At 33.5% G+C, this 25,279-nt stretch overlaps 1 long non-coding RNA gene across 1 annotated transcript in view; it reads right to left on the bottom strand.

Moving 5' to 3' along the window:
• The window catches only part of LOC117095604, a 119,634-nt gene extending 94,573 nt beyond the window's left edge, over nt 1-25,061 (bottom strand). Inside the window, exon 1 of the long non-coding RNA XR_004442107.1 lies at nt 24,612-25,061. This is a non-coding gene — a long non-coding RNA (uncharacterized LOC117095604). The remainder of the gene's footprint in view (nt 1-24,611) is intronic.
• Nucleotides 25,062-25,279: the final 218 nt, after the last annotated feature.

The raw sequence follows: 25,279 nt of genomic DNA, 5'->3' as shown, positions 1-25,279 counted from the left end.
AAGTGCTAGAAAAAATGGGGGACATGTTGAATGGATATTGAAATCGACCTGAAAAGCATTCCCAATAGCAGAAGCTGAAATAATTTGGATAACAAAATACATAGTGATAGTATTTAGGGATAATAACCCCTAAAATAAATAAACAGCTATGTGTCCACACTGACATAAATTACATAATTAAACAACCAAACGGGGGAGAAAAACCACCTCCTTTAAAAGAATCCCAATTAAGAAATGTAGAAGGAATGAAGAACATAAAATCACATTAAGCAAACACAAGATTAATAATCGTTACAGACAAGACCTACTATTTAATGTTAAAATTAGGGGGTGAAAGATGGAAGAAAAATAGACTATTTCCTGCATATATATTAACTATGAAGGAAGAAACAGTAACCTTACATGGGAAAAACCCGACAGGAACCACCTCACTCAAGTGCTGAAGGTTAACGTCTTCAGTAATAAGATACGTTGAAAAAAATGCACCTGTCTACACGATGCACTGAGTCAGGCATAGCAGTTATTCTTTCCCAAATGCATAACTTCAAAGTACTCACGAGAAAACATCAGACAAACCCAAATCGAGGGACATTCTACCAAATAACTGACCAGTACTCATCAAAAGTGTCAATGTCATAAAAGACAGAGACTGAGAAACTACAACATAGTGAGAAGACAGAGACCCAACAAAAACAGGCGATGTGGAATCCTGAATTTTATATCAATTTCTGGGTTTGATAATTGTGCTATAGTCATGTATGTTGTTACCATTAGGGGAAACTAGATGAAAGATATATGTAAATGCTCTATGTTATTTGCACAACTTTTATGTAGCTCTATAATTATTACATGAAAACAAAAGTTAGAAAAGACGTTGCAGCATTTTAAAAGCGAGGATTTTACTTTTGATTTGGCACTGTGATCTGGGTTCTAGTCCTAGCACAGATGATAACAAATGTGACTTTAGGATGTTAGTTCCAGGTTCTAGGCTTCAGACATCCATTTATTTATTCAATGTCCATTCATGATGTATTTGAATAGGATGTCCTGTAATGACTTTTTTTTCTATTCTAATTTTCTACTGTCTATGAAAAAATGGCAGAGAGTTTTGAAAATTTCTTTATGACTTGATTTTCTTGTACTATGCTATTTATACTGCTCTGGTTATTTCATTTAAGTTACTCAAATAAATAGTTTTCAACAAATCTCGTTTCATTTCTAAATTTGGTGTTGTGTTTTTGTCATTGTTATTTACTTTTATGGAGAAATACAAGGCAACAGAGAGCGTAAACTACTGTTTGGCATCATATATCATTTCTCTGTAAATATATTACATTATTTTTCTTTTTTTTTTTTTTTTTTTTTTTGAGACGGAGTCTCGCTCTGTCACCCCGGTTGGAGTGCAGTGGCCGGATCTCAGCTCACTGAAAGCTCCGCCTCCCGGGTTCACGCCATTCTCCTGCCTCAGCCTCCTGAGTAGCTGGGACTACAGGCGCCCGCCACCTCGCCCGGCTAGATTTTTGTATTTTTTTAGTAGAGACGGGGTTTCACCGTGTTAGCCAGGATGGTCTCGATCTCCTGACCTCATGATCCGCCCGTCTCGGCCTCCCAAAGTGCTGGGATTACAGGCTTGAGCCACTGCACCCGGCCTACATTATTTTTCTAAAAGGCTGGTTAAATGCTTAGAAAGATTAACCAGCCTTTCACAGAATGCCAACTGTGAAAGGCATAATAAAAGGTGGTGGGAATACACAAATAGATAAGAAATAGTCCCGGCTAAGGAGCTGACAATTTAGACTGAGAGCAGACATGTATGTAAATGAATATTTGTAAGTCTATGTGAAAAGCACTATGATACAGATATGCACCATCTCAGAGAGGAACAATCAATTCTGCCTGGAAGAGTAAGGCAAGGCTTTTCTAATGAGATCCCAGAGCATTAAAGGACCAGCAGATATTTTTTTCAGGTGAAAAAGGAATAAAAAGAATTTTAATGCATATAGAACAATATGTGCAAATGTATAGAGCTGTGAAAAGCTGGTGAGAGTTTCACACCAACTGAATCATACACTGAAGAACAGTGGGAAGGGCTTCAAAACGCTAAGTTAAGGTAGAAGGACTAACTTATCAGCTTCTAATTCTTGTCCTACTTACCGCTGTTTTTTCTTGCTCTCTTTCTATTACACCACAGTTCATATAAAAAACAAACATCCTAGACTTATTCCAGGAGCTTTGCCTTAACCCTGCAGGCAACAAGAAGCAAAAGGCTCTTTCTTGTTCCTAACGTCTAACTTTATTCCATAAACATTCATGAGGAAAGGATCCTCTATATACAAGACTGAATATATATAAATAAGAAACAGTCTCTACCCTGGAGGTGTTTAAGTGGGTGAGAAACACAGTCAAAAAGACTTCCATAAAAAATAACAGTTTTGAAATAACTTCTCCCTACATATATCCTCACCCATCTACATCCCTTTCTACAACACATGCATGGAGACCTATGAGCTGGTTTGTAGGTCGGGGCCAGACATTGGGAAGCTGGGTGAGGTCTTTTAGGCAGGTCTTTACGTCATTCATCACACTAAACTGTAACAGACTGTCAGAATTCACTGGGCGTTGGGGAAGCTGTCTAGATTTTTTGTAGACAAAATACCTTCTCAACGCCACTGCCTGGTCAAAGGCTAGGCTGGCTGACCCAATTTCCATTCCTTCTAAGCAAGCATTTTTCTCATTTATTTGTTCAACTGTTTATACTTCATGCTAAAACCATTTTTTAAATGAGCTATACATAGACTCATATGCAAAACTATCAACAATAAACTATATGTAATTACTAAACTATGTTTAATATTATACTAAATTCAGCTCAATATTTGAAATTTAATTAAAGATTTTTTTTAATATGAAGCTGTGATGGCCTATTTAAAAATGAACATCCTGGATGGGGGCGGTGGTTCACGCCTGTAATCTCAGCACTTTGGGAGGCCGAGGCACATAGATCACCTGAGGTCAGGAGTTCAAGACCAGCCTGGGCAACATGGTGAAACTATGTCTCTACTAAAAATACAAAAATCAGCCAGGTACAGCAGCAAGTGCCTGTAATTTCAGCTGCTTGGGAGGCTGAGGCAGGAGAATCACTTGAACCTCAGGGAGGTAGAGGTGTCAGTGAGCCAAGATTGTGCCACTGTACTCTAGCCTGGGCAACAGAGTGAGACTCCACTTCAAATAATAATAATAACAAACAAAAAAACCAGACATCCTGAGGAATTCTTGGTATTGAATAAGGCCTATAAAGAAGAAATAAATAAATAAATAAGAGAAGAAAAAATGTCACTTCTAAGGTCAAATGACAATGTTTAAAATACTAAAACCCCCATTTTCAGGTATTGCTTTACCAAAGATGAAATTGGTCATGCCTTTAAATACACACAGTTTTAAATCTAAAACATAACTTCAGAATTATTCTGCATTTACCCAATATCATAATTACATTTAGATAGGAGAAAGCTTTGATACCCAAAAGGTCAGGTAAAACAATTTGCATTGTTTTCAAAAATTACATGCAGCAATCAGGTACAAGGTAATGGCATTATTTTGACCATGATCTAGAAATCTGTCACTATTCCAGCTAGCTCTAACTGAAGTTATTTTTTTTCTTGAAGCAAATATGATATCTGAAGAACACTATTTTTCCCCAATAACATTTAAATTATTTAAATTGCATTGAACACTTTTTTTTTCCTCACTGTGTTGCTCAGGCTGGAGTACACTGTACAATCATGGCTCACTGCAATCTCCACCTTCCGGGCTCAGATGATCCTCAGGTGGGAGGATCTTCTTAGTATAATATTAAACATAGTTTAATAATTATAGTTTATTGTTGATAGTTTTGCATATGAATCTATGTGTAGCTCATTTAAAAAATGGTTTTAGCATGAAGTATAAACAGCCTCCAAAGTAGATGGAACCACAGGTGCACACTACCATGCCTGGGCAATTTTTTTATTTATTGTAAAGATCAGGTTTCACCATGTTGCCCAGGCTAGTCTTGAACTCCTGGGCTCAAGCTATCTTCCTGTCTCGGCCTCCCAAAGTGTGAATTACAGGCATGAGCCACTGCACCCAGCCTACATTGAGCATTTTAATATACAAATGTGATAGTCCAGAATGGTAAGCCTCTGTTTTTCTGTTTTCTTCATTTTATCTTGCTGTAAACATAAGATTTCAAAAATTGTATCCTCTACTGACTTTTCTTGGCAAGATTGACATCTATTATTAATCAGAATATTCACTTTAAATCTATTATTTTCAATATTCTATCAAGGCTGCCAGCAAAAAATATTTTACAAGCAAACTCATTTGATTTTTAGAAATTTTTAAGTGCATTATTCTAGATCACATTTGCATAGTGAGTTCAAATAATACATATCATGTTAGAGTTGCAGTTATTAGCACTGAAATACTTTAGTCAATACTTTATTTCAGAGTAAATAAGTATGAGAAAAATGTTATTGAAATGATGGGAACTTTGTCTTTTTTAATTTGAACTCTTAAAAAATAAACATACAACTAAAATCACAACAGAATTTCTGTGTTATGGTAACTAAACAGTTTCTTTTTCTTGTCAATCTTTAAATACATATTTTTAAGGTTGAAGATGGTGACTCTAAAGAGAATTCCTGAAATCTCAAAAGCTACGATTACTGGCTTTGGAGACCCAATGTATGGCTTATATGTAGAGCTCTTCTTGGAAACCAATGCTATTATCTTTCCTGTTATTTGTGGTGTTCATATTTTAAAGGATGGAGGCTGGGAAAGTTCAGCTTATTCAATAAGGCAAGTTAAGAAAAAAAACAACCCACTAAATTCCATACAATGTGTTCCCCTTTCAGAATACCATCAGTTTTCTCTCTCAACTTTATTCGTCACTCATTTCCATACACCTCGTAAACATATTTCAGAATTTTTCCACAACATTTCAATTGAGCTATTATAGGTGCCAATAAATACCTATAGGCAACACTAAGTAATGTTTCCCCACAGAAAGTCCCTCCAAGATCGATTTAGTGTTATCAGTTAATGACATTCATTATGCAAGTTTTGCGAAAGAAACAAATATTAATAAAATAAAGGTTAGGCCGGGCATGGTGGCTCACACCTGTAATCCTAGCACTTTGGGAGGCCAAGGTGGAGGGATTATGAGATCAAGACATAGAGACCATCCTGGCCAACATGGTGAAATCCCATCTCTACTAAAAATACAAAAATTAGCTGGGCATGGTAGTGTGCACCTGTAGTCCCCGCTTTACTTGGGAGGTTGAGGCAAGAGAATTGCTTCAACCTAGGAGGTGGAGGTTGCAGTGAGCCGAGATCACGCCACTGTACTCCAGCCTGGGTGACAGAGCAAGAATCTGTCTCAAATAAATAAATGAATAAATAAATAAAATAAAGGTTACGCCCTCAAAGAAGTTACAGTTACCCACACTACTAGATCCTTTTCTAATTTCAGTTGAACTTCATTTTCATCTCTCATCATATTACCTTCCTAACTCCAAACAACCTGATTTTCAATTTTCTCTCCTTTATTATAAATCCAATGAATCAAGGGTTTTTTTTTAAATGTTAACCACAAAAGTTCTAAATTTCCTTTTCTTTTTAATACTCTGAATCAAATTACTCTCCTGAACAATTTTTTTACTCTCCCAAATGAAAATTTCAAAGAATTTTGGAGGTCTGTACATGAGAATTATGTATATCAAGTTGTGAAATCAAGTTAGAATCTTTTACATAACTGGCAAAGCAAACTGATTAAAAAAAAAAAAAAAACACAGCTTAGACCCTTACAGTTTAAGTCCACATAAACTTATTAAGAAAACAAAATGTCATATTTTACACTCTCAACTAAAAACAAACTTTATTAAAATTTAAGTAATTTTTCTAGTACAATTTATTTGATGATTTTAAATGTCTGTGACAGTTCCTTCAAATTTTATCTGAAATAAGAGATGACTCTATGAAAGGTACTAAGAATTATTACCCAAGTTTGAAGGCATTTACATTCTAGCAGCACCTAGCTTATCAGCCAGAAGCAGAGATCCTGTTCCAAGAAGGAATGTTTGCCTCTACTGCACATTAATGACAAGTTCCTGTCTGTAAGAGGCAAAATGGAGGAAGTCACAATTTCTCTGAATAAAAATAAGTTTTTCTACAAAGCCAAAATATTGCTGTTTTTTTTTTTTTTTTTTTCCACTGGAAGTGGATGAGAAATCCAGAGGGAAGAGATAGAGATGTTATGGAACGCAGCTGGGAATGTGATATGGATTTGAAAACATAAACTACTATTGCCATCAAATATTTTGAAGTTTGGGGTAGGTAAAAACAAACATATAAAAAACAAATCACACAAACAGGCAAAAAGTAACATCTGTAATGTTCTTATAAGAATTGTATAATAAATTCTGATTGGCTAGAAGGGATTTTTGCAGACGACAAGATATTTAAATGAAATACTGGACAGGTGACGGTGATAATAACAGTTACAGATCAATGATTGTTTACTATTTGCAAATCTTTTTTTTTTTTTTTTTTGTCATTTTTGAGACCTAGTCTCACTGTATTGCCCAGGTGGGAGCACAGTGGCACAATCTTGGCTTGCCGAAGCCTTTATCTCCCAGGTTCAGACAATTCTCTTGCCTCAACCTCACAAGTAGGTGGGGACTACAGGTTCACACCACCATACCTGGCTAATTTTTGTATTTTTTGTAGAGACAGGGTTTCACCATGTTGGCCAGGCTGGTCTTGAACTCCAGACCTCAGGTGATCTACCCGCCTCAGCCTCCCAAAGTGCTGGGGTTATAGGCATGAGCCACTGCACATAGCCTGCAAATTCTTTAAATGTGTCACCTCGCTTAACCTTTACCTCAAGTCTGCAAGACTGGCACTGGAAGTATATGGCTCCTTTTGGAATCTGAAATTCCAAATCAAAATAATTTCTAAACATGAAAGACATTTCAAGTTTGGAATCAACTAACATTAAATAAAAAACTACTTATACTATCTATTTATTAACTTTAATGTTATTATTCATATATATTAATGTCTTTGGCCACCCAAGACCTTGCTGGGGATGTTACATAATGTATAGCATAACCACTCTAACTTTTCTAAAATTCAAACTATTCTAAATACATCTGGAACCAAAGAGTTTCATAGTGAGGCACAAAACAATTTAATAACTTGCCCAAACTGATATAGTGAGTAAAAATCAGAAGTAGAATTCTTTTAGGTAAAGACAAAAAGCAGTAAGAGTTTTTATAGCAGAAGCAGCATGAACTGAAATAGATGGAATATGATGTGTTAAAGAAACAAGTGGCTTCCTGCAGCTCTAACTGTGGAAATAACCATCAGAGAAAGAAGACCAGAAAGAGGATTTAGGTAAGGCTGTGATGAACCTTTAACTGTGCAGTTGGAACATGGACATCAAAGCAACAGAGTCATAAAAGATTCTTAGAAAATTAGAGATGTGATCGGAATTTTTGAAAGAAAATTTAGGCAAATGGAAAGAGTACACACAACATATCTGAAGGAATAAAGACTTGAAGATCAGTTGGAAAATTGCTGCAATATTCTAGCTACAATACTTTAGCTAGGGTATGCATGATGAACAGCACAGAGGAAGTCTGTCTTGAAAACAACCTTCAACTTGTATGAATAAAAATTTTATTTCCTGATGAGACGTGGCGAGAGGATTGTTACCAGAACGGAGTGGCAGTGCATAGTGACGGGTGATTTGGATTCATTATTACATTAGATAGATAGTACGCAGATGTTCTAAGGAATTGCTAGATCATCTGGTTATTTTTCCTCCTTTTAAAAAAAAAAAAATCAAAAAACATCCATACCCTAGGCAAGGCCCCTCTGCCACATGCTTGCTTGTTTGACTGCACTTAAGAATTCTGGGCACCCTTTATTGTACTTCAACCCTCTAGTTTCTTTAACCTGGTTGCATTAACCTAGTCTACCACTTCACCCACCATCAAATCATCTCCCTTCGTAAAGCATCCTTTTTTTTTTTTTTTTTGAATTTTCCTTTCAGTTAACTTGTTTCTTATTTATGTCTCGTGTTAGCTCTTGAAGGCAAAAGAAAAAAAAATCACACCATCAGGACTGAAATTTGTGTGAAAATTCTAGAAAAGGGAAATACTGATGCTTTCAGTATCTGTAAGGCAAGAGATCTCAGATTGGAAAAAACTTCTTAGATTTAGATCAGCAAACATGAGACACTGTGTTCCCCTCTGAAAGGCATTCACCTTAAAAAGGCCTATCCTGCTCTTAAAATGGACATATTGGACTTACTACAAAGAGACTGAATTAGAGACAACCAGATTTTCCATACTGGAAACCCCTATTACTTTTTTTTTTTTTAAATTAAATAGATCAAAACATAGAACATTAAAAAGGATTGTTTTAAGCAGGGCAAGATACACTGAAACTAACACATCTTAAAGAAAAATGGGTTAACTTGACTTTGGAACTCTGTTTCATGTCTAAACAGCAGAATTAAGCTCAAGGGTTGTTCCAAATGTAAATACTCAGACCTGTAGATAAAAGACGATAATTAAGCTAAATACTGATTTCTTTTCCAGACTTTAAAAATCATACCAAATTTCATCTGGTATTCCTTTCCCTTAATTTACTAAACAATAGAATTAGCGTCAGAAGTAAAAAGAAGATAATTGTCAACACCATTTAGCCTTTTAATGGTAATCAAAATAACCAGTTATGCCAGAAAAAGAAAAAAAAAAAAAAAAAAGAGAGAGAGAGAATGAGAAGATTGAGTTCAGAAAGAAATAGGAGAGTTGAGAATGTATATTTCATCTTCTCCCAACTGGAAAGCTGGGAATATATGAAACTTGGATTTTAAATTAATTGCTTTTTCTTATGTGAACTTGCACAAAGAAAAGTGAAGTAGTTCCTTTGAAGTTTTGCCCTAGTTTAATTAATGTACTTATGGTTCCTTGAAGAAATGTTTCAGAAGAAAATATTAATGGAAGATATGGCTGGCATACCCTCCAGTTAATGACGATTTAAAGAAACATCAAGCAGTCAACATTTACTACTTTTAAATATTCTTAGAAACTTGCCACTGTTTTCTGTTTTGACCTTCATAATGGCAACATGTTGAATACTTTGATGCTTTTTTCAATGACATTAGATTTAAAAAGTGTAACATCTCAAAGGAACATGCTTCTTTTCCCATTTCATTCATATTCACTCCTAAATCTGGATTAAATTGTACACATCTTCATTTAATTGGAAGGGACATTATTAATTTTTGATTGCTTAACAAATACTATGAAATCAAGTTTATTATTATTATGAATTTACAGATAAAAAAGAACAGTAAGAAAAAAATATCAAGATTTGATAACTGGTTACTGGTAGAGGTGACATTTGACTTGGTGTTACCTATCTCCAGCATCAGTTCTTTTAAAAGAGCTACTTCTCTGCTAGAACCCAGTACACTCTCTAGAGGCAGTGGTAGCTGCTAGTATTCTTTTTAATTTTGCTGTTAACAACTATTTGTTCCCAACTATCTTTAATTTCTTTTTTTATTTTTAGTGGAGGAGGAAGGGAGAGAAGTCATGGATTTTACATCTGTGTTAACAAGATGTAGTCAAATAATTCAATCATTATACACTTCGCTTCTCTCATTCCCCTAAGTGTATGTTAGTTAGTAACTAAACTGATTTTGATTAAATCTTCCTGGTGATTAGTTAAGAAATTTCCTGATGAAAAGTTGTCACACAGAAAGCTAAAGGCAGAAGACATGAACGCTAGAATAATAATACTGTGATCCGGAGGATTTACCATTAAATCAAGTGGGGAAATATTTTTAGCAATAGAAACCATCGGCTCCATTTTACTGTAAACACTAAAGAAAAGATGCACCAACATAGAAGCTATCCCAATTCATTACTGACAATACCATTTCTCTGGGCATCTTCATGAAATATGATTTCTGGATAACTGAATACAAATATATATGTTATGAGTACGTTTGAATTTATAAATGGCAAAAATAGAAGTTATTGTTTTTCTGAAGATATGGTTTGTATGTACCATGCTCAAAAAATGCCCAAAGAAATGACTAAACACATTGACACATAATTACCTTTTGAAAACAAAATATGAGACCATAATACAACACAAAGAAACAAAAACTAGGCTGAATGCCATTTTTACATCTCAGTTTTTTAAATTTATTTTTTATTTTAATTTATTTTTTTTTTTTTTTTTTTTGAGACAGAGTCTCGCTCTGTCGCCCAGGCTGGAGTGAGTGGCGCGGTCTCGGCTCACTGCAAGCTCCGCCTCCCGGGTTCCCGCCATTCTCCTGCCTCAGCCTCCAGAGTAGCTGGGACTACAGGCACCCGCCACCGCGCCTGGCTAATTTTTTGTATTTTTAGTAGAGACGGGGTTTCATTGCGTTAGCCAGGAGGGTCTGGATCTCCTGACCTCGTGATCCGCCCGCCTCGGCCACCCAAAGTGCTGGGATTACAGGCGTGAGCCACAGAGCCCGGCCTACATCTCAGTTTTTAATTGATTTTTAAATTGTATGACACACTAAATTATTACATCCTTGGTAACAATCTTCATTCCCTTGTGGACCAGATATAAGCACAATGATTACAAGTTACCATACTTCGTATATCTTCAGAAACTGTCATGTTCGATGACTGATATTATTACAAAATGATAAAATGATTTCTCTGGATGCTTAAGATGTAATTAGATGTTATTCATTTGTAAAGTAACTGAATCATTGAAAGATAAGCGACCCAAAAGGAGCCTTAAGAATCTTTTCGTGTTTGAGGAAATGAGCCATGCTGAGAAAGAGAAACCCAGTGAGAGATACAAATATTCACTTTATTGGGGTTTTTCATTCATGCATTCATTCAACATATGTTTGCTGAGCACCTATTATATGCTATATTCTGTTCTTCAAGAGAAACTGTTAAAAATATCATAGAAAATAGCTAGATGCTAGATGCATTATCAGGAAAGGTTTCAAACAGAATATCAATTAATGTTTTGTTGAATTCAGTTACCTTCCAACAGGCTCATGTGGTAATTAAAAATGTGTTTTTCCTAGAAAGCCATTCAGAGAGATCTGTGCTGGCTTCAATTTTTGGCCATGATTGGCACATGATAAAGAAAATCTAGTTGCTTAGTTAAACTAGCCTATTTTCCATTTTTCTCATGTTGGTTCATTTCTGTTTAATATTCCCAACCAAGTTATAATTTTCATGAAGACAGAAGCATTGACAAATCATGTTTTAATAAGGGTACAGAAGTGTATTCATTACATGGAAGACAACTGAGAGCTGGTTAACTACTCTGACTGTAAATTGATTTTAATTATTCCAGAGAGAAGTTACGAACTACTATCGTGTATGGATAGTGTATGCCTTTTGTTTATCTTATTCTTTCCTGAATCATTTAACTAGTAGCTTTTTCACACCAGTCAGAGACTAGAATAACAACATAGGGTAGAAGGGTTCTCAGTTAATTTTGTAACATTTCCTATTATAAAAGCATTTGGTTTTATTTGTAACCAAATTTTAAAAATCTCATGCTATTGTAAAATGAGATAATCTACATCTCTTTAATCCTTTATGGCTCAAATTTTATTTAATTTTTAAATATGATTCAAATTAGTCATGAATCAGAATATTATTTCTTATCAAATGGGTTTCAGAGCCTACAACGAATGAATAGTTCTAACAGGGCAAGAGAATATTTCACATATGGCAATTTTCTTAGTGGATTTGAGAGCTCTTAGGGTCCATGTTGAATAGAATTCTCATTTGGTTTTCTGTAAATGAGATTTCCGTAGTAAAAGACAAAGACAAATTTTTAAAAATTAGATGTATCCCTTCTGTTCAAAAGAAGGCTTATTGATAAATTACATTAATAACTATCAAGACTGTAAGATAGCTATTATAGATAGTAAGTTCTATGCATTAAAATGTTATATTTGGTAAGAAATATCGTACTTTATCACTTCACAATTAGTCTAGACAAAAGAAAACATATTTAGTTATTTCATAATTAAATATAAATTTACTTTCTCTTAGCAAAAATAAATACAGTGAATAAAAGATCACCTATCAATATATTGTTTCTTGCTCTATATCAAACAAACAAATAAACAAATAAATATTTTCAGATTATAAATATCAGTGTTTCAAAATAAAAATTACTATTAACAAAAAAGTGAAATGTATTGTTTTTTACTCCAGAGATCATTACCAAAGCTTAAAATAATCTCCAGGAATTAAATTCATCTCAGTGAATACACACACACACACACACACACACAACTATATTTTTACTTGTATCTCTGCAAGGCATGTTAGTTTTATGAATTATACTTATTTCTTCATGAACATGATTCCTTTTTATAGCTGTTGTATTAAAGCAAACACAGAATTGCAAAATAAAATAAAATAAATAAATACATAAATAATTCTTAAAAACAACCGGAAGTGGAGACTGATGAACTAAGTGGTATATCTGTAAAATAAAATTGCTTAAGTATTACAAAAAAAAAACAGGCATGTTTTAACTGAGGAATAAAAAGAAGTACTTCTAGTGAAAAGTTCAACACTTTCTTTATGAGAAAATGGATACAAAGTTGACAGATTTAGTCAAGGATATCTAAATGGAAGTCCTTTTAAAATATCCTGAAGTAATTCTATACTTGTTTTCTTCTTGATCTCTACCTATTTCTGGTAAGTTCAATGTAAATAGACATTTTCTTTTTTAAAAAAATCAGCTTCTTCCTCAAAGTTGATTCATTCTGCTGTTCTCAAATCCAAGCCATGAACCGGACCTTTTTACATGGTGAGATCAGACTAACTCCAGTCATTTTCATGGGCCAGTAAAGACTCACAGATACAAGGTGACATCCAGAGTAAAAAAGAACGATACTATGAATTCACCCATATTTTTACAAAACCAAACATATATAGCATAGTAGGAGGACAAACAGGTATACATTTTCAAATGTCCACATGAGTTTGTTAATTCAGAAGTCTTCAGACATTGCACATGTTTAAAAATATATTTAATACCTAGAATACAATTACGGGGACAAAGCATGGTGGAAAGTTAGTCTTCTCTTCCTATCAGATGCAAATACATCTAATTAAGGAGAAGCTAGCAGTGGAATTTTGTAGTGCCCATTGCGTGTATGAATTATGAACAGGCCATCTACCGCTTCATCTGAGAGGGAAGCTTACTGCCAGCTGGTATCAGGAATGGAATCAATATCAGGCATTGTATAGTTGTCGCAAAATAATAATAGCATTTAAGAATCATTGACCTTGGCCAGCTTTGAACCGATTATTTAAAACAAACAAAAAAAACTAGAAAGGGATATTACCATTTTTAGGGGCTAAAATGTGAATACACAACCTCCAAGAAAATGTGTTAAATGATAAATAATTTTTCATATATGATTGAAAACTTTCCAGATCATATGAGAATTTTGTAGCATTACAGATACAAATAAAAAATATATTTTGTTTAAAAATATTTTGAGAGATACATTAAGCCACTAGTTCACCATGGATCTCTTGTATGAAGTTCCATTATTTACAGAGATGTAGTCTGTTGTAATAAAAGATAACAGATTTAGAGTAGAAAAATAATTTCAATGCAGGTCATAGCTCAGTCTTTCTTAGATTATTTTCTCAATCAAATAATCAGGATACTAATTATTTTACTGTTTGGGGTGGAAGACTGATATCCTCTCCCTCTCAATGTTAATATGTATACGTATGTGTGAAAGGGCTTTGCAAACCATATTGTAATACACGACTTTCATGTTATTTATTTTATTAAAGCATTTGCTTACTAGCAAGTGTGAATAATATCCAGATGACAACCCCAGACTGTTTATCAATATAGCCAATGTAATAAATAAATTCATTAGCTTTTTGATGATGCACTCAACAGAAGCTTATAAATAAATTCAGTTGGTGACTTAAGAACTTCTAAATAACTTAATCTTTCTTCCATAATAAAGGAAAATTTTAAAAACCTTTTCAATTTTTTATTAGTAATGTTTGTGTTATCCTAGTAGAGGAAAAGATTTTAAATTTGAGTATAGTAACACCAATGGTGGAACTGTTAAAAACATCATAGAAAATAGTTGGAAAAGTATCTCTAAAACTATTCCCATTACTTTCAAACAAATATTTATCAAAGATATTGTCAAAGATATTGGGTCCCATTTTGCTCATATCGTACAAAAAAAAAAAAAAAAAAAAAGAATCATCCCAAACTATCCTATGTAAAATACAATGGCTTAATTATTTTGCTTTAAACCAGAAAATTTTTGCCACCCAGAAGGAGTTATAGAAAATATAGTGACAACTGAGTTTTTAACAACATGGATATTTGGGCCAACCTATAATTATAGTTCTATATATTGTAATAAATAACAAGAGCAAATGGGTGATGATAAAGTTTAAATACTGCAGGACTGTTTCTTCAGCATCTACTTAGGATAATATATACTATTTGTTTTTTCCAGGATTTTTTTCATAGATAACTCCGAAGTATTGAGTCGTCACTTTTCCGAGTTCAAATACAAATGTATTTCAGTTAGCATGGGACCATGAAAAGCAACAACTGCCTGTAGTGCTTTAATTAAAGTGATTCTATTTTTTGCTCTCTGTTTTTGAACGGAGTCTCTCTCTGTCGCCCAGACTGGAGTGCAGTGGCGCGATCTCGGCTCACTGCAAGCTCCAACCCCCGGGTTCCTGCCATTCTCCTGCCTCAGCCTCCCGAGTAGCTGGGACTACAGGCACCCGCCACCACGCCCGGCCAATTTTTTGTATTTTTAGTAGAGATGGGGTTTCACCGTGTTAGCCAGGATGGTCTTGATCTCTCGACCTCATGATCCGCCCGCCTAGGCCTCCCAAAGTGCTGGGATTACAGGCGTGAGCCACCGTGCCCGGCCAGTGATTCTATTTTTATATTGAATCTATTAAAGAAAACAACTGACTACTATATTTTTGGTACCAGTTCTGCATTTAAAAAATTATGTAAACAGACAACTGAAAACAACCAAAAAGTGTACTAACCCAGTAGAATAGATTAAAATTGTGCCATAATCACACAAATGGATACTGCAAAGCAAAAAAGAACAACCAACCAATATATGAAACATGGGAAAATCACATGGGCAAAATATTGAGTAACATAAGCCAAACAAAAATATATACATACTGTGCAATTCTATTTATGTGAAATCAAAGACTGGTAAACCTAACATATATGGTGACAGGTGTCAGATGGGGATGAGAGAGTACTATGGAGTGCTGAAAGTTTTATATTCTGATATCTGGGAGAAGACGTATGAATGCGTATAACTACATATGTATGCATATGTAAAACATTCATCCAGATGTATGCTTAAGAATCATGCATCTCAGAAACTTTTACTTGAAACTTTTTAAAGCTAATAAAAAAGAAAAAACCAAAAGACAATCTTCATTTTTCAGAAAGCATGCTCAGTGGACGTTTCAACAAAATTCTTTAAAATGTCAGCGTGCCCTAGAATATACATCAAAAATGAAATTACAAACCAGACATTTTTAATAGTGTGCATTTACAGAAACAATAACTTATAGGTAAGTTTATATTCAATACCTCTTATTAGTTATTTCTACATTTACCAACGTAGCTAAATTTCCTTCAATTGTATTTCTATTCTACTAAAGATTTAGGAAAATAAAAAAGAATTTATAACTAGATATAAATGATTTAGAGGGTAAATGACCTTATATAAATGAAGGAATAGAAAACTGGAAGGAAAATCTGTGATCAAAGCCAACTCTCCAGGCGCTAGTATTATGACTATGAGCAGAAAGGCCATTTTTTTCCCTCTTGAAGCCTCCATTTTCTGTTGCATAAAATAAGGGTGTGAAAAAACCACATTCAATGATCCCAGTTCTAAAATCAACAACTCAAATGTGCCAGTGTTGAAAAAGTGACTTTGGCCCCAAATTTTCAGTGTTCATATCTGGACTCATAATAGCCAACATTACATAAAACTTAAAAATAAGTTTATAAGAAGTATTTTATACCCATATTCTCATTTCAAGTTTAGTGCTATCAATAGAGGTTAGAAATCTAATTTTTATAACAATTGCCAACAACTATACTATAACAGAGTTCACGCTTCTTTCTTCATAAGCATGTGATATGGAGAAATTCTGAATTTTAAAGTAAGCAGACATTGTTTTCTAGTGAGAAACACCTGTTCCAGGGCAGGTAAGCCCTTTGAGAAGACTTCTGAGGATTTGCTTCTGTGGAATGCCACAGTAGAGTCCTGCACGGGATGGTACAGATGGTCACAGTGAAAACTCACCGTGCCTCTCCAACTCTATACCCACAGACATGCAAGAGTTGTGTATGTTGACAAAACAAGCTAGTGCAATTTCCTGTCTCAGAGGTGTTTCCCCCTATTGTGCTATTCCACTACTCATTCTTTTAAGCCACTGATGTGCAAAAGAGCCTCACATCAGAAACACAACCTTTGTTTATGGATATTATTTGTTTTTTTGTTTGTTTGTTTTTTGTTTTTCTGGAGAGAAACTGCCTATGACCAAAATTGTTCGTTGGTTATTGCTTAATTTAGAACAATACTAAAAGTACTTCAGGAAACCTTCTGTATTAAAAAAAAGTGTATTTCTCACTACTCTCTGTCTATGGCTGATTTTAATATTTTTAGAACTCTGTTTCTCCAATTGTCAGAGAGGAGAGAGAGAGAGAGAACATTTATATCAAAGGGTTATATTTAATCTTCCTTCATACTCTGAAAGTCCAAGATTATTCAAAATGTGGTGCAACAGATAACAGCATGGACTAGAAAAACCATTAACACAGGTTCAGATCCAGACATCAACACTTACTAGCACGGGAAGTTGGGGAAAATTAAACACTTTTAGCCTTCCATCTGTACCATGAGATAATCATCAACTTTCATGGTTATTCAGAGGATTGAGATGAGATATATGAAGCACTCTGCATGGGACCTGAACAAGTCATCAATCACTGGCCATGGATAATGCTTTCAAGGGCAGGAGTCAATCACTTGAAAGAATGTCATAGGTAGGATAAAGTGTTCTATCATCATACTCATAACTAATGAGTCAGTTTTCTAATTACTTCCAAGGTCAAATTTTTGAAATTCTTTCAGTAGTGCGCTTTGAAAACTGTTGTGGCAATACTTTCAGTAGTGCGCTTTGTAAACTGTTGTGGATTCTTTAATGATAAATTTCTGAGCTTAGGTAGGGTAAAAGCTCTTTAATTCTCTATTCCAATGGAATGCCCCCACTTTTTACCTCCCCTTCTTCATTTAACCATCTATATGCCTTCCCCTAAGAGTTTGAGAAAAACTTGGCTATTCCTGGCTGCAAAGAAAAGCCTATTTCAAGCCCAAGAAAACTTAGTCAAGATCATTACTTTACTTAACGGGATAATATTTATGACAGTAGCTTATTGCTTTTGGGCATGTAAGTAACTCTAAGTAAAACAGATGGATTTTTTTAAGTAGATATTATACATATGTAGGTTCATAGTCATTGCTTATAATTTGATATGTAGAAACAATGTAACAGACTTGTATATTTTAAACAGTGTACTTAACATCTTACTCTTGATATTTCCTTATCATTAGACAAAGAAAATGTAAAAATCTCTGTCACACATATATACCCACACCTCCCCCCCCACATACCATTTTATGAACTTATATACACATGTTTCTTTCAGCTATAGCTGTATAATTTTCATAGTGTCATAGAGTATATAATATAAATCTCATAAAGGCATAGAGTATATCAACACACATACTAATCGATTTTTTCAAACTCAGTGTAAGTTTTGGTCTTATTATAATTTCCAATACCTTAATGGCTCTGCTGCCACCGAAATGAAAATTGTACCAGGTACTCATAAGCATTAACTCTCTTCATCTGGTAAACCTAGTAATGATGTTTCAAATTCAATTTAAAAACCATTAAAATGTAGTGACTTTTAAACCCATTATAATTTAGCTCATTTCTGCAAAATTTAGTTTAGGAGAAAGCAGCTGTGCATTTGAACATCTGGAAATTACTTTTAATTGCACTTTTCTCAAGTGAGAAATGAAAAAGTCTACCTGTGATTCTATTTGTATATCTGACCACACAAATCCTAGTAAACACCTGCACTTCATTTATAATTTCATTTTGGGCTACATAATCTCATTTTGCTATTAATCCAGACTTTTATGTGATTTACCAATTGCAAATTTGATCTTGCACAGGCTTTAAGATGGAAAATGGAAATTGCAAGATATTTGATTACTCGTAAGTTACTTATCTAAGGAGAAAACAAATATCAAAGGTAGACATGACTAACCTGAAAGTTGAAAATATGCAAATACTATTACATTTACACTTAATGACTTGGGTATTGAAAATAAAAACAAATTCCAGATATGAGGTGGCCTAATCACTTACATTTTATCTAAGACCTATTCATTCAATAAATCAGCCCTTGGTCTTGAATAAAGCATTTAAAACTACCGATTACTAAAAATGATTACTGCCTTCTAGTAACAAATATCAGTTTCCAAATTAAATTTGTTGGCACAAAAATATATCAACAGGAAAATGTTATCATTCCATAAATATTCTGAACTGATTATTTCTCTGTTTATCTGCCAAGATTACAAATCATTGTTTATTTCTATATCATTGATTCATTTCCTGACAACCAAAGATGTTTTAGAGATATCTGTATCACACTTCAGTAGGAATTTTCTCTCCATCAACTTTTTCAAATGTCATGCTATCTGAATATATCTACAATTGGTGGTTGAGGTGGGAGAATCTCTTGAGCCCAGGACTTCAACACAATAGTGGGTCATGACCACACCTGTGAATAGCCACTATACTCCAGTCCTGGCAGCATAGTAGGATCCTGTCTCTAAAAAGAAATAAAATAAAGACTAAAATTGGCTGCTGACAGGAAAAAAAGCAAACAAACAAACAAACAAACAAACAAAAAACAAAAAAAAACCCGTCTCCATAGAATATTTCTGAATGGGCCCAAGGAATGGAGAGGAAAGAGCATGTGATCAGATTAGAATCCCACAGATCATGCAATAGTCACATACTTGTATTTTTCCCAAACTCCTGCATTAGCAGAAAATTCATACCCAGATCGCAATACTTCATGAAGACTATACTTGGAAATTTTCAAAGCAGTGCTTTTAAAAAGTAATTTTGGATGACATCTCAAGTAGAATTGGAATAAAGCCAATCCCATAAGTTAAATTTGAGAACAACTGTTTCTATCACTGTTTAAATATTCTGTACACAAAACATGTATTTATATATACTATTTTGAACACAAAACACAATTTAGTAACTCATACGTAGAGCATGCATGTTCTATAATTTTTAGCAACTTGACCTTTCATGCACAACTGTCCATATTCTTCAGGAAAATGCCCAGGTTTGGGGTAAAATGAAAAACTAATGATCCTTGCTAAGGCTGAGTCAGCTGGGTTATAATGCTGATTTGTCTAACTGAATGAGCTGAACTACCTTAACAGGGATTTTTTAAAAAATCATACATAGAAGAACCCTGTTTCTGCCAAGGAAACCCCATCACAGATCCTCCAGTGAACAAGAATGAGTGTGTAACTCCTCTCTCTTTGTAAAAATATCTGAGATTGGTGATTTGGAGCTCTGAGGCAAGACTCAGGGATTTAAATATGGGAAATGACTGCATAAGTTTAAAGCACCATGGGCCATACAGAATGGATCACCACCATCCCTTTGACACCATTTTTACTAGAGTTCTTACAGACTGAGTAAATGAAAGCTGTTCTCAAAGCCCACTGTCTATCTTTCCAGTGTGTTGTTTATGTATGAACAGCAAGTTGTAATTAGTTGCTATAAAATATAGAATTTTATTACTCTCCATCTTACTTTCTATTTTAGTTTTAAAACTGAAGTCCACAGAAAGCCCATATATTCCTCATATTTATCTAAACATTCAAATAAAACAGTTACTCCTTTCAAAATCTCTGCAAGTAATAAAGTAGTTGATTATCACAGGAAAGAAAATGTTTTTGAAATATTTTCAGATATTTCCCCTTACAGACGTTGACCTCAGATGTTAGTGGGAGAAATGAAAAGAAAGGCACGATAGCTTGGTCTCATGATATTTTTAAACAAGAGATTATGCAATATTTCAATAATAGCAAAGCAGGGACAATTATAACTTTAGTAGATATTAGTTTTTTAAGCAAATGATAGTTCTCCAGATTTTCAAAGAATTAGTAAATCTCTAAAAAAAATCAAATATTTAGAATCACTCTATAAACGCGTAAATTAGCACTAATTTATGCTGAATATTCAGTGCTTTAAATGAAGCAAATCCTCAGATTTGATGTGATCATTAACATTGATTCATATATCGACTAACTCTCAGTAAGAAACTCAATAAATTTGTTTATAGAAAGTAATATGGAATAAGAACAAATGTAGAGCATGCTATCAGACTTTCCAACCTCGAGCTCAGAAGACTTATATCTCAGGATATAGGCAAAAACACAGGTTGGCAAATACACATGAACACATAAACAAGAGAAAACTAAACAAATTCTTACAGGTTTTTAGGAAAAAATTTTGAGCATTAAAAAAGAGGTTCCTTTACTGATTTATTTGTCTTGACTTTGAGAGAAGAATTTATAGCAAGATAAATCATCATTGTTTAAACAGCTAACAGGTCAGGTGGCTTGTAAAATGAATGTTTAAGAATGATATCAAACAGTAATATTTACTTTGTGATAATTTTAAAATTAAACCAATATAAAGTAAAAAAAATTGCAACAAGTGCAAATCAACACTTCTTTTATTTGAACAAGGCTTAAAATCAGCTAACATGATTCTATTCAATATTAATTGTATATAAATCAAAGTAACGTTAAAAAATTATTTGGTTATATAAGCTATAGTGGTATGTTGGCTGCTTGGAAATAAGACATTTGTTCATCTAATAAAAGAGTAAAATATGGCAGTTAATTTTATGAGAAAAGCCTTACAAATGCATGACAAAGTATAATTATTGTTTTAATATTTCAGGTTTATTGTATTAATGAAATAACAAAGTATTATTATTAGCAGTTTATATGAAAGGTATCATCTTTTATTTTAGTGCATACTTTCTCCAAAACAACAAAGATTGGTGTCTTCATGTGCTTCTATATCTAGTTTTGTTACTGCAAATTCCAAATCATTCTGCCTATGCTAGTTTTTTATGGCCGAGGTAACAGAAGTTGTGCCAAAAATTCAACAATGATGTTCAATCTAATGTAGCAATGCACTTATCTTATTGCTGAATTTTAGACCCCTCAGAACAAAGCACTTCATTTAAATGATAAATGCTCACCTAAAATACCCTGTTGTAAACATTTCTCACATTTAAACAATTGTGGATAAAATACTGCGATGTTAAAGCTTTCTTTTCAATACCGAATAAAAGTTGATGTTTAATTATTTAATATCTCTTTTAATTGGAGGGAAAGAAAGTATTTTATGTGCCTGTTGCATAATTAAAATAAACAAACAAAAAACCCTGTCACATTTAAAATGATAGAAGTCCATAATTTGAATTGACAACTACAAATAAATTTCACTTTTTCTGAAGAGTAGAAGAGATTCCACATTGTAAAATTTCATAGATTTTAATATTTCCAACATAAGTATGGGGGAAAAGATGAACGAAAAAACTTGTTCGAGCTATTCTTTATAAATTGAAGAAATTCAAGAAAAATATTAAAATATTTTTCTTTTTACAAGCAATCGCGTTTCCATATAGTATTTTTTAAATGTTAACTCAATGAAGGAAATATAATCAGTGTTTGCATTTATGATCCTAGGGAAAATTAGCTAGTAATTCTGCTAAAAAAGCCTACATTATGGAAATAATTACAACTCATTGCCATAGCAAAAGAAAGTAAATTTTTTAGCTATTTCAGTAAGGAAGATAATCTAAATTGCCCTTAATACTTATTTGTTTCTACCTCAACTAAAAAATATTTGTCAGTAATCGTGTACAATTAAGTTTCTTCTGAACTCGCAAACTAACATTTCTGTGTACTTGAAAAGTTCTATATTTGATGGCATTTACTTTGCTATGGGCTCTAATTAACCAAAAATACCCTATAATTTTCAGTTAAAACATTTCTTAGTAAATATTAGAAAAATAATCCATCAATTTCAAATGCTAAGTACAACAGTTGATTCAAAATAATCAAAAAATAAAAACAGAAGATGTGTGTAAGAGCTAAAATTAAAATTGAATTAAAAAATAACTTTTAACTGAGAATCATGCTGAACAAGAGAAGCTATCTTATTTTTCCTGCACCTGTTTCATGATAATAAATGTGAAAATGTTTGGGTTTTAATCCAAGTTTTGAAACATTTACCTTTATTAACTTCTTTTATATAAATTACAAAGATTACATTAAATGAGAATTCAGCTGTAAACTCACATACAAAGATAACTTATCTAGGTAAATTTCTATTAATAACAATTTATAATTTCTACGGATTTTAATGTTGACTGGTATGAAAATTCAAAACACTCCATGTCTTGGTTAAACTAATAGCAAGATATTTACAGTATCATAATTCAGTCCACAAGAAAGCAAATATAAATTGTATATTTACAAAAATGACCTGAAGGAAATCAGGAGGCATTTTCTAATCCTAAAATTTATCTAAAATTAATATGACCTTTTCTATCACCAAAATTAGCAATATTCTATACGTAAAGGGAAGATAAATACAGAATAAACATGCCTATTAAGAAATCTCTTAATTAGGTCACTCTTAAAAAATAATATATCTGATTTCCCTCAATATTTTAAAGAGAAATATGACTGTTTCTAGTAAAATAAAGTTGCACTCTGGATTACTACAGATTAACACACAAGGCATAATAGCATTTATGATAGTGATAATAAAATTTGTTTTAAAAAAATAGAGCAACTGATATTACACTTTTCTGCTTTTAATTATTCTGTAATGTACCCATGTTTAATGTCTAAAGATACTATTGCAAATGGCTATAGAAAAATCTGAGGTGTTAATATTTGATTACTATAGTATTTCATTGACATTCGTGAATTTAACTCTTAAAACACTAGAGTATAAAATTGGCTTACAGAACAAAATTCAGTTATAGTAATATCAAAATTAATAATAGTTCTAGATATGGAATGTAAGTACCTTTGAGCTTCAAAATTTCTTTCATGAAAAATGATCTTTTTATTGCAAAACAGCAATTAAACACAATTACTTAAAGCTATTCAGCCATGTCTAAATACCAAGCATTTCTATTAAAACATTTGTTAGAAATAATATCAAGGCGTTAATAAGTATTTTAAATTATATAACAAATGCTGACATTTTAAAAAATCCCAAATGCTACATTTTAACATAGACAAAAACACTATTAAAATGTTAAGCTTAATTGCGCGCAGAACGAAACTTCTAGAAAACTCCATTACTTACTGTTCACTGAGTATTACTTACAGAGATTAACAATTTTAAGATTTCATTTGTTATTTATCCTGCAGTATTTTGAAAAACCTTTTTTGCACTGTATACTTCTCAATAAGATGATCATACCTACTCTGGTCTGCTGAGAAAAACAAAAAATCAGTAAATCTTCTTTAAGATTGTGCCTGTTCCATCGTATCTTAGGTGGCAACAAGCAAGGAATTCATAATGATAAAAGCACCAATATGAGAAAAAATATTTAATGCTTGTTTCATATTGACTGTATAAAGTCATTTTGACATGCCTATACAACTGGTTGTGGCAGCTTTCAGACATGATTCCAGATCAAAAAAAAAAAAAAAAGAAAGAAAGAAATTGCTCCAGGTTCTTTAGAGAAAGCTTGCCGCTGGGAAGTTGATTTTGGCCAGGTGCCAAAATCATGTGCAAAGGGGCCTCATTACGGATTCATGGCAGCCTTCAGCACTAACAAAAAATGTGACCCAACAGGCTAAATCAGCGACTAAAATTAAAAAGTAAGAGACAAAGACAACTTACTTAATATTCCTTCCAAAGCAACATTAAACTTTTTTTGGTAATTAAACCCTTATTAGTATAATGCAGTGTTCCTCTGTCCTCAAATGATTGTACAATTACTCTTTAAAACTTGTCAATTTCCCTTCTAAATAACACTTTCTTTCTGTGGCAGTTTACAAAGATTTCGCTATATAATAAAACTCTATATCCACTGTAATCGGTTCAATAGAAGAAAACAAAATTGTAAAAATGCAGACGACAGTGTTCCTTTAAGATTTAAACAAACAAACAAAAAATAAGCAAACAATCGTCAGTACATTTTGAACTTCTACAAAAGTGAACATACACCCTTTAAACTCACATTGGTTGCGATTAAGCAGTCTCGCTGCCCAACTTTCCCCCAAAAAAGTAGATTTGATATCGCAGTCTTACCTAGATGTCTTCTGGCTTTTCTGCAGATCAAAAAGTTTCCTTCCTAAGCACACAGATATTCTTTCGCAAACCATAAAGGCCCTTTTATGAATCCAGCACTGTAACAGGCTACCTTCCACACCACGTTAAGAGCCCAGTGTACAAGCTCTCAAGATAAAATACGTTGCTAATACACAATTAGTGGGAGAGGTTGTCTACTGGAGAATTTATCTTAACGAAAGGAGGAAAAAAGTAGAAGCTTTTTTTTTTTTTTTTAATAGCAAAAAGGGTGCGGTCAGATGTTAGGTTTTGCCTGAGAAAAGGGTTCTACACTGCACTAGTACCTAAACACTAGCAGAAGCTGCCTGGGAAGGGAGCCAATGGAAGGACTTTGTTTGACCCAGCTGCCAATCTCCCCTGAAGCCATGCGCCAGACTAAACACTCACACTATTTTAACTCAAATCAGGCTACAGCAGCTGTTTGCTTTCCGGCTCTGAGCTCTGCACCCACCATGGCCTGTGCAGTTCACCCGCGAGCTTTGCTAGCTGCCTGGCTGAAATCTGTTCCGGGTTGGGATTTGTCATTGGGGAGCAAATATTAACCCTATTCCTCATGGTAAATCTGGACTGTTTGTTGTTCAGCATTTGGATCTGGTCATTGGGGTAATTACTGATCTTTTAAATGAAGG

This window comes from Trachypithecus francoisi, unplaced genomic scaffold (genome assembly GCF_009764315.1).
Source record: "Trachypithecus francoisi isolate TF-2019V2 unplaced genomic scaffold, Tfra_2.0 Lachesis_group14, whole genome shotgun sequence".
Lineage (NCBI taxonomy): Eukaryota > Metazoa > Chordata > Mammalia > Primates > Cercopithecidae > Trachypithecus > Trachypithecus francoisi.
Note: the sequence above shows the minus strand (reverse complement) of the source record. Positions and strands in the feature narration are given on the sequence as shown.